The following is a 7,500-nucleotide window of genomic DNA, read 5'->3' as shown; positions in this document are numbered from 1 at the left end:
CCAGCCCTCATGATGTTGTCCAACATTTCCGCTATAAAACGGGATACAATTATTTTGGAAACATACCAAATTTGAAAAATAATTGAGAAGTTGCGCAATTACTAATCATGGAGCACAAAAAAGCCTACAGCACCTGGTATTCCCAGGCAGTCTCCCATCCAGGTACTAACTAGGCCCGACCCTGCTTAGCTTCCGAGATCGGGCGCATTCAGTGTGGTGTGGCCGTAGGCTCTGGGCCTAGTGAGTTTTGTACTTTTAAGCATCTAGTCGGCTAGACCTTGCAGTTTTGAAAGGCAATTGTGAAATGGCTCACTTCCTGAACTTGGAGCACAAAAAAGCCTACAGCACCTGGTATTCACAGGTGGTCTCCCATCCAGGTACTAACTAGGCCCGACACTGCTTAGCTTCCGAGATCAGACGAGATCGGGCGCAATCAGTGTGGTGTGGCCGTAGGCTCTGGGCCTAGTGAGTTTTGTACTTTTAAGCATCTAGTCAGCTAGACCTTGCAGTTTTGAAAGGCAATTGAGAAATGGCTCACTTCCTGAACTTGGAGCACAAAAAAGCCTACAGCACCTGGTATTCCCAGGCGGTCTCCCATCCAGGTACTAACGAGGCCCGACACTGCTTAGCTTCCGAGATCAGACGAGATCGGGCGCATTCAGTGTGGTGTGGCCGTAGGCTCTGGGCCTTGTGAGTTTTGTACTTTTAAGCATCTAGTCGGCTAGACCTTGCAGTTTTGAAAGGCAATTGAGAAATGGCTCACTTCCTGAACTTGGAGTACAAAAAAGCCTACAGCACCTGGTATTCCCAGGCGGTCTCCCATCCAGGTACTAACTAGGGCCGACACTGCTTAGCTTCTGAGATCAGACGAGATCAGGCGCATTCAGTGTGGTGTGGCCGTAGGCTCTGGGCCTAGTGAGTTTTGTACTTTTAAGCATCTAGTCGGCTAGACCTTGCAGTTTTGAAAGGCAATTGTGAAATGGCTCACTTCCTGAACTTGGAGCACAAAAAAGCCTACAGCACCTGGTATTCCCAGGTGGTCTCCCATCCAGGTACTAACTAGGCCTGACACTGCTTAGCTTCCGAGATCAGACGAGATCGGGCGCAATCAGTGTGGTGTGGCCGTAGGCTCTGGGCCTAGTGAGTTTTGTACTTTTAAGCATCTAGTCAGCTAGACCTTGCAGTTTTGAAAGGCAATTGAGAAATGGCTCACTTCCTGAACTTGGAGCACAAAAAAGCCTACAGCACCTGGTATTCCCAGGCGGTCTCCCATCCAGGTACTAACGAGGCCCGACACTGCTTAGCTTCCGAGATCAGACGAGGTCGGGCGCATTCAGTGTGGTGTGGCCGTAGGCTCTGGGCCTTGTGAGTTTTGTACTTTTAAGCATCTAGTCGGCTAGACCTTGCAGTTTTGAAAGGCAATTGAGAAATGGCTCACTTCCTGAACTTGGAGTACAAAAAAGCCTACAGCACCTGGTATTCCCAGGCGGTCTCCCATCCAGGTACTAACTAGGCCCGACCCTGCTTAGCTTCCGAGATCGGGCGCATTCAGTGTGGTGTGGCCGTAGGCTCTGGGCCTAGTGAGTTTTGTACTTTTAAGCATCTAGTCGGCTAGACCTTGCAGTTTTGAAAGGCAATTGTGAAATGGCTCACTTCCTGAACTTGGAGCACAAAAAAGCCTACAGCACCTGGTATTCCCAGGCGGTCTCGCATCCAGGTACTAACTAGGCCCAACACTGCTTAGCTTCTGAGATTAGATGAGATCGGGCGCATTCAGTGTGGTGTGGCCGTAGGCTCTGGGCTTAGTGAGTTTTGTACTTTTAAGCATCTAGTCGGCTAGACCTTGCAGTTTTGAAAGGCAATTGTGAAATGGCTCACTTCCTGAACTTGGAGCACAAAAAAGCCTACAGCACCTGGTATTCCCAGGTGGTCTCCCATCCAGGTACTAACTAGGCCCGACACTGCTTAGCTTCCGAGATCAGACGCAATCAGTGTGGTGTGGCCGTAGGCTCTGGGCCTAGTGAGTTTTGTACTTTTAAGCATCTAGTCAGCTAGACCTTGCAGTTTTGAAAGGCAATTGAGGAATGGCTCACTTCCTGAACTTGGAGTACAAAAAAGCCTACAGCACCTGGTATTCCCAGGCAGTCTCCCATCCAGGTACTAACTAGGCCCGACACTGCTTAGCTTCTGAGATCAGACGAGATCAGGCGCATTCAGTGTGGTGTGGCCGTAGGCTCTGGGCCTAGTGAGTTTTGTACTTTTAAGCATCTAGTCGGCTAGACCTTGCAGTTTTGAAAGGCAATTGAGAAAGGGCTCACTTCCTGAACTTGGAGCACAAAAAAGCCTACAGCACCTGGTATTCCCAGGCGGTCTCCCATCCAGGTACTAACTAGGCCTAACACTGCTTAACTTCCGAGATCAGACGAGATCGGGTGCATTCAGTGTGGTGTGGCCGTAGGCTCTAGGAATGCTAAGAATATTACTCTTATGCATTTGCATTTAGTAAGCTAAGCCATGCAGCCACTTGCAACATGATACCACGCTCATCGCTCGATCAGGCTCGATCAGGCGAGATATATAAGACTGGTGGGCCCATTCAGGACTCCTATGTCTGGTAGGATAACTTTAATTCATCCATCCTGTGTCTGTTGCAGGGAGGTGGAGAGAACAATCAACACAATAATGGTTTTCTTTCATGCCTCTTGAAGGACTCAATATTCTCTGTACTGCATTACATGTGAAAGTCGATTTATTACCCATGAACACACTACCTGTATGCTAATTCTATGTAAAAAGGTAGCTCCAGCCCTCATGATGTTGTCCAACATTTCCGCTATAAAACGGGATACAATTATTTTGGAAACATACCAAATTTGAAAAATAATTGAGAAGTTGCGCAATTACTAATCATGGAGCACAAAAAAAGCCTACAGCACCTGGTATTCCCAGGCAGTCTCCCATCCAGGTACTAACTAGGCCCGACCCTGCTTAGCTTCCGAGATCGGGCGCATTCAGTGTGGTGTGGCCGTAGGCTCTGGGCCTTGTGAGTTTGTACTTTTAAGCATCTAGTCGGCTAGACCTTGCAGTTTTGAAAGGCAATTGTGAAATGGCTCACTTCCTGAACTTGGAGCACAAAAAAGCCTACAGCACCTGGTATTCCCAGGTGGTCTCCCATCCAGGTACTAACTAGGCCCGACACTGCTTAGCTTCCGAGATCAGACCAGATCAGGCGCAATCAGTGTGGTGTGGCCGTAGGCTCTGGGCCTTGTGAGTTTTGTACTTTTAAGCATCTAGTCAGCTCGACCTTGCAGTTTTGAAAGGCAATTGAGAACTGGCTCACTTCCTGAACTTGGAGCACAAAAAAGCCTACAGCACCTGGTATTCCCAGGTGGTCTCCCATCCAAGTACTAACGAGGCCCGACACTGCTTAGCTTCCGAGATCAGACGAGATCGGACGCATTCAGTGTGGTGTGGCCGTAGGCTCTGGGCCTTGTGAGTTTTGTACTTTTAAGCATCTAGTCGGCTAGACCTTGCAGTTTTGAAAGGCAATTGAGAAATGGCTCACTTCCTGAACTTGGAGTACAAAAAAGCCTACAGCACCTGGTATTCCCAGGCGGTCTCCCATCCAGGTACTAACTAGGCCCGACACTGCTTAGCTTCTGAGATCAGACGAGATCAGGCGCATTCAGTGTGGTGTGGCCGTAGGCTCTGGGCCTAGTGAGTTTTGTACTTTTAAGCATCTAGTCGGCTAGACCTTGCAGTTTTAAAAGGCAATTGAGAAAGGGCTCACTTCCTGAACTTGGAGCACAAAAAAGCCTACAGCACCTGGTATTCCCAGGCAGTCTCCCATCCAGGTACTAACTAGGCCTGACACTGCTTAACTTCCGAGATCAGACGAGATCGGGTGCATTCAGTGTGGTGTGGCCGTAGGCTCTAGGAATGCTAAGAATATTACTCTTATGCATTTGCATTTAGTAAGCTAAGCCATGCAGCCACTTGCAACATGATACCACGCTCATCGCTCGATCAGGCGAGATATATAAGACTGGTGGGCCCATTCAGGACTCCTATGTCTGGTAGGATAACTTTAATTCATCCATCCTGTGTCTGTTGCAGACACAGAGAGAGAACAATCAACACAATAATGGTTTTCTTTCATGCCTCTTGAAGGACTCAATATTCTCTGTACTGCATTACATGTGAAAGTCGATTTATTACCCATGAACACACTACCTGTATGCTAATTCTATGTAAAAAGGTAGCTCCAGCCCTCATGATGTTGTCCAACATTTCCGCTATAAAACGGGATACAATTATTTTGGAAACATACCAAATTTGAAAAATAATTGAGAAGTTGCGCAATTACTAATCATGGAGCACAAAAAAGCCTACAGCACCTGGTATTCCCAGGCAGTCTCCCATCCAGGTACTAACTAGGCCCGACCCTGCTTAGCTTCCGAGATCGGGCGCATTCAGTGTGGTGTGGCCGTAGGCTCCGGGCCTAGTGAGTTTTGTACTTTTAAGCATCTAGTCGGCTAGACCTTGCAGTTTTGAAAGGCAATTGTGAAATGGCTCACTTCCTGAACTTGGAGCACAAAAAAGCCTACAGCACCTGGTATTCCCAGGTGGTCTCCCATCCAGGTACTAACTAGGCCCGACACTGCTTAGCTTCCGAGATCAGACGAGATCGGGCGCAATCAGTGTGGTGTGGCCGTAGGCTCTGGGCCTAGTGAGTTTTGTACTTTTAAGCATCTAGTCAGCTAGACCTTGCAGTTTTGAAAGGCAATTGAGAAATGGCTCACTTCCTGAACTTGGAGCACAAAAAAGCCTACAGCACCTGGTATTCCCAGGCGGTCTCCCATCCAGGTACTAACGAGGCCCGACACTGCTTAGCTTCCGAGATCAGACGAGATCGGGCGCATTCAGTGTGGTGTGGCCGTAGGCTCTGGGCCTTGTGAGTTTTGTACTTTTAAGCATCTAGTCGGCTAGACCTTGCAGTTTTGAAAGGCAATTGAGAAATGGCTCACTTCCTGAACTTGGAGTACAAAAAAGCCTACAGCACCTGGTATTCCCAGGCGGTCTCCCATCCAGGTACTAACTAGGCCCGACACTGCTTAGCTTCTGAGATCAGACGAGATCAGGCGCATTCAGTGTGGTGTGGCCGTAGGCTCTGGGCCTAGTGAGTTTTGTACTTTTAAGCATCTAGTCGGCTAGACCTTGCAGTTTTGAAAGGCAATTGTGAAATGGCTCACTTCCTGAACTTGGAGCACAAAAAAGCCTACAGCACCTGGTATTCCCAGGTGGTCTCCCATCCAGGTTCTAACTAGGCCTGACACTGCTTAGCTTCCGAGATCAGACGAGATCGGGCGCAATCAGTGTGGTGTGGCCGTAGGCTCTGGGCCTAGTGAGTTTTGTACTTTTAAGCATCTAGTCAGCTAGACCTTGCAGTTTTGAAAGGCAATTAAGAAATGGCTCACTTCCTGAACTTGGAGCACAAAAAAGCCTACAGCACCTGGTATTCCCAGGCGGTCTCCCATCCAGGTACTAACGAGGCCCGACACTGCTTAGCTTCCGAGATCAGACGAGATCGGGCGCATTCAGTGTGGTGTGGCCGTAGGCTCTGGGCCTTGTGAGTTTTGTACTTTTAAGCATCTAGTCGGCTAGACCTTGCAGTTTTGAAAGGCAATTGAGAAATGGCTCACTTCCTGAACTTGGAGTACAAAAAAGCCTACAGCACCTGGTATTCCCAGACGGTCTCCCATCCAGGTACTAACTAGGCCCGACCCTGCTTAGCTTCCGAGATCGGGCGCATTCAGTGTGGTGTGGCCGTAGGCTCTGGGCCTAGTGAGTTTTGTACTTTTAAGCATCTAGTCGGCTAGACCTTGCAGTTTTGAAAGGCAATTGTGAAATGGCTCACTTCCTGAACTTGGAGCACAAAAAAGCCTACAGCACCTGGTATTCCCAGGCGGTCTCCCATCCAGGTACTAACTAGGCCCGACACTGCTTAGCTTCTGAGATCAGATGAGATCGGGCGCATTCAGTGTGGTGTGGCCGTAGGCTCTGGGCTTAGTGAGTTTTGTACTTTTAAGCATCTAGTCGGCTAGACCTTGCAGTTTTGAAAGGCAATTGTGAAATGGCTCACTTCCTGAACTTGGAGCACAAAAAAGCCTACAGCACCTGGTATTCCCAGGTGGTCTCCCATCCAGGTACTAACTAGGCCCGACACTGCTTAGCTTCCGAGATCAGACGCAATCAGTGTGGTGTGGCCGTAGGCTCTGGGCCTAGTGAGTTTTGTACTTTTAAGCATCTAGTCAGCTAGACCTTGCAGTTTTGAAAGGCAATTGAGAAATGGCTCACTTCCTGAACTTGGAGCACAAAAAAGCCTACAGCACCTGGTATTCCCAGGCGGTCTCCCATGTAGGTACTAACGAGGCCCGACACTGCTTAGCTTCCGAGATCAGACGAGATCGGGCGCATTCAGTGTGGTGTGGCCGTAGGCTCTGGGCCTTGTGAGTTTTGTACTTTTAAGCATCTAGTCAGCTAGACCTTGCAGTTTTGAAAGGCAATTGAGGAATGGCTCACTTCCTGAACTTGGAGTACAAAAAAGCCTACAGCACCTGGTATTCCCAGGCAGTCTCCCATCCAGGTACTAACTAGGCCCGACACTGCTTAGCTTCTGAGATCAGACGAGATCAGGCGCATTCAGTGTGGTGTGGCCGTAGGCTCTGGGCCTAGTGAGTTTTGTACTTTTAAGCATCTAGTCGGCTAGACCTTGCAGTTTTGAAAGGCAATTGAGAAAGGGCTCACTTCCTGAACTTGGAGCACAAAAAAGCCTACAGCACCTGGTATTCCCAGGCGGTCTCCCATCCAGGTACTAACTAGGCCTAACACTGCTTAACTTCCGAGATCAGACGAGATCGGGTGCATTCAGTGTGGTGTGGCCGTAGGCTCTAGGAATGCTAAGAATATTACTCTTATGCATTTGCATTTAGTAAGCTAAGCCATGCAGCCACTTGCAACATGATACCACGCTCATCGCTCGATCAGGCTCGATCAGACGAGATATATAAGACTGGTGGGCCCATTCAGGACTCCTATGTCTGGTAGGATAACTTTAATTCATCCATCCTGTGTCTGTTGCAGGGAGGTGGAGAGAACAATCAACATAATAATGGTTTTCTTTCATGCCTCTTGAAGGACTCAATATTCTCTGTACTGCATTACATGTGAAAGTCGATTTATTACCCATTAACACACTACCTGTATGCTAATTCTATGTAAAAAGCTAGCTCCAGCCCTCATGATGTTGTCCAACATTTCCGCTATAAAACGGGATACAATTATTTTGGAAACATACCAAATTTGAAAAATAATTGAGAAGTTGCGCAATTACTAATCATGGAGCACAAAAAAGCCTACAGCACCTGGTATTCCCAGGCAGTCTCCCATCCAGGTACTAACTAGGCCCGACCCTGCTTAGCTTCCGAGATCGGGCGCATT

General features: G+C 48.4%; 20 non-coding genes and 9 pseudogenes across 20 annotated transcripts; all 29 read right to left on the bottom strand.

Moving 5' to 3' along the window:
• Positions 1–121: 121 nt before the first annotated feature.
• LOC138543692 (5S ribosomal RNA) lies at positions 122–230 on the bottom strand (annotated as a pseudogene).
• A 106-nt stretch (positions 231–336) lies between these two features.
• LOC138537273 (5S ribosomal RNA) lies at positions 337–455 on the bottom strand. The gene has a single exon (XR_011285415.1). It is a non-coding gene; the product is annotated as a 5S ribosomal RNA (ribosomal RNA).
• A 106-nt stretch (positions 456–561) lies between these two features.
• On the bottom strand, positions 562–680 carry LOC138550688 (5S ribosomal RNA). The gene has a single exon (XR_011294436.1). It is a non-coding gene; the product is annotated as a 5S ribosomal RNA (ribosomal RNA).
• A 106-nt stretch (positions 681–786) lies between these two features.
• On the bottom strand, positions 787–905 carry LOC138537871 (5S ribosomal RNA). The gene has a single exon (XR_011285991.1). It is a non-coding gene; the product is annotated as a 5S ribosomal RNA (ribosomal RNA).
• A 106-nt stretch (positions 906–1,011) lies between these two features.
• On the bottom strand, positions 1,012–1,130 carry LOC138539150 (5S ribosomal RNA). Its single transcript, XR_011287227.1, has one exon. It is a non-coding gene; the product is annotated as a 5S ribosomal RNA (ribosomal RNA).
• Positions 1,131–1,236: 106 nt separating this feature from the next.
• Positions 1,237–1,355, bottom strand: LOC138541027 (5S ribosomal RNA). The gene has a single exon (XR_011289046.1). It is a non-coding gene; the product is annotated as a 5S ribosomal RNA (ribosomal RNA).
• Positions 1,356–1,461: 106 nt separating this feature from the next.
• LOC138542863 (5S ribosomal RNA) lies at positions 1,462–1,570 on the bottom strand (annotated as a pseudogene).
• Positions 1,571–1,676: 106 nt separating this feature from the next.
• On the bottom strand, positions 1,677–1,795 carry LOC138542584 (5S ribosomal RNA; annotated as a pseudogene).
• Positions 1,796–1,901: 106 nt separating this feature from the next.
• LOC138543976 (5S ribosomal RNA) lies at positions 1,902–2,010 on the bottom strand (annotated as a pseudogene).
• A 106-nt stretch (positions 2,011–2,116) lies between these two features.
• LOC138551127 (5S ribosomal RNA) lies at positions 2,117–2,235 on the bottom strand. Its single transcript, XR_011294859.1, has one exon. It is a non-coding gene; the product is annotated as a 5S ribosomal RNA (ribosomal RNA).
• A 106-nt stretch (positions 2,236–2,341) lies between these two features.
• LOC138547074 (5S ribosomal RNA) lies at positions 2,342–2,460 on the bottom strand. Its single transcript, XR_011290988.1, has one exon. It is a non-coding gene; the product is annotated as a 5S ribosomal RNA (ribosomal RNA).
• A 464-nt stretch (positions 2,461–2,924) lies between these two features.
• LOC138543691 (5S ribosomal RNA) lies at positions 2,925–3,033 on the bottom strand (annotated as a pseudogene).
• Positions 3,034–3,138: 105 nt separating this feature from the next.
• Positions 3,139–3,257, bottom strand: LOC138541719 (5S ribosomal RNA). Its single transcript, XR_011289719.1, has one exon. It is a non-coding gene; the product is annotated as a 5S ribosomal RNA (ribosomal RNA).
• A 106-nt stretch (positions 3,258–3,363) lies between these two features.
• On the bottom strand, positions 3,364–3,482 carry LOC138537698 (5S ribosomal RNA). Its single transcript, XR_011285826.1, has one exon. It is a non-coding gene; the product is annotated as a 5S ribosomal RNA (ribosomal RNA).
• Positions 3,483–3,588: 106 nt separating this feature from the next.
• On the bottom strand, positions 3,589–3,707 carry LOC138545184 (5S ribosomal RNA). The gene has a single exon (XR_011290787.1). It is a non-coding gene; the product is annotated as a 5S ribosomal RNA (ribosomal RNA).
• Positions 3,708–3,813: 106 nt separating this feature from the next.
• LOC138537563 (5S ribosomal RNA) lies at positions 3,814–3,932 on the bottom strand. The gene has a single exon (XR_011285695.1). It is a non-coding gene; the product is annotated as a 5S ribosomal RNA (ribosomal RNA).
• Positions 3,933–4,385: 453 nt separating this feature from the next.
• Positions 4,386–4,494, bottom strand: LOC138543690 (5S ribosomal RNA; annotated as a pseudogene).
• Positions 4,495–4,600: 106 nt separating this feature from the next.
• Positions 4,601–4,719, bottom strand: LOC138548377 (5S ribosomal RNA). Its single transcript, XR_011292181.1, has one exon. It is a non-coding gene; the product is annotated as a 5S ribosomal RNA (ribosomal RNA).
• Positions 4,720–4,825: 106 nt separating this feature from the next.
• Positions 4,826–4,944, bottom strand: LOC138550687 (5S ribosomal RNA). The gene has a single exon (XR_011294435.1). It is a non-coding gene; the product is annotated as a 5S ribosomal RNA (ribosomal RNA).
• A 106-nt stretch (positions 4,945–5,050) lies between these two features.
• On the bottom strand, positions 5,051–5,169 carry LOC138545173 (5S ribosomal RNA). Its single transcript, XR_011290786.1, has one exon. It is a non-coding gene; the product is annotated as a 5S ribosomal RNA (ribosomal RNA).
• Positions 5,170–5,275: 106 nt separating this feature from the next.
• Positions 5,276–5,394, bottom strand: LOC138542525 (5S ribosomal RNA). Its single transcript, XR_011290505.1, has one exon. It is a non-coding gene; the product is annotated as a 5S ribosomal RNA (ribosomal RNA).
• A 106-nt stretch (positions 5,395–5,500) lies between these two features.
• LOC138550686 (5S ribosomal RNA) lies at positions 5,501–5,619 on the bottom strand. The gene has a single exon (XR_011294434.1). It is a non-coding gene; the product is annotated as a 5S ribosomal RNA (ribosomal RNA).
• Positions 5,620–5,725: 106 nt separating this feature from the next.
• LOC138543014 (5S ribosomal RNA) lies at positions 5,726–5,834 on the bottom strand (annotated as a pseudogene).
• Positions 5,835–5,940: 106 nt separating this feature from the next.
• Positions 5,941–6,059, bottom strand: LOC138550909 (5S ribosomal RNA). The gene has a single exon (XR_011294650.1). It is a non-coding gene; the product is annotated as a 5S ribosomal RNA (ribosomal RNA).
• A 106-nt stretch (positions 6,060–6,165) lies between these two features.
• On the bottom strand, positions 6,166–6,274 carry LOC138543975 (5S ribosomal RNA; annotated as a pseudogene).
• Positions 6,275–6,380: 106 nt separating this feature from the next.
• Positions 6,381–6,499, bottom strand: LOC138541018 (5S ribosomal RNA). The gene has a single exon (XR_011289037.1). It is a non-coding gene; the product is annotated as a 5S ribosomal RNA (ribosomal RNA).
• Positions 6,500–6,605: 106 nt separating this feature from the next.
• On the bottom strand, positions 6,606–6,724 carry LOC138551126 (5S ribosomal RNA). Its single transcript, XR_011294858.1, has one exon. It is a non-coding gene; the product is annotated as a 5S ribosomal RNA (ribosomal RNA).
• Positions 6,725–6,830: 106 nt separating this feature from the next.
• On the bottom strand, positions 6,831–6,949 carry LOC138547060 (5S ribosomal RNA). Its single transcript, XR_011290986.1, has one exon. It is a non-coding gene; the product is annotated as a 5S ribosomal RNA (ribosomal RNA).
• Positions 6,950–7,412: 463 nt separating this feature from the next.
• The window catches only part of LOC138543689 (5S ribosomal RNA), a 109-nt pseudogene continuing 21 nt past the window's right edge, over positions 7,413–7,500 (bottom strand).

The sequence above is a fragment of the Ambystoma mexicanum genome, unplaced genomic scaffold, assembly GCF_040938575.1.
Source record: "Ambystoma mexicanum isolate Mex_15411 unplaced genomic scaffold, UKY_AmexF1_1 Mex_scaf10, whole genome shotgun sequence".
NCBI classification, from domain to species: domain Eukaryota; kingdom Metazoa; phylum Chordata; class Amphibia; order Caudata; family Ambystomatidae; genus Ambystoma; species Ambystoma mexicanum.
This window is presented reverse-complemented; position numbering and strand designations above follow the sequence as displayed.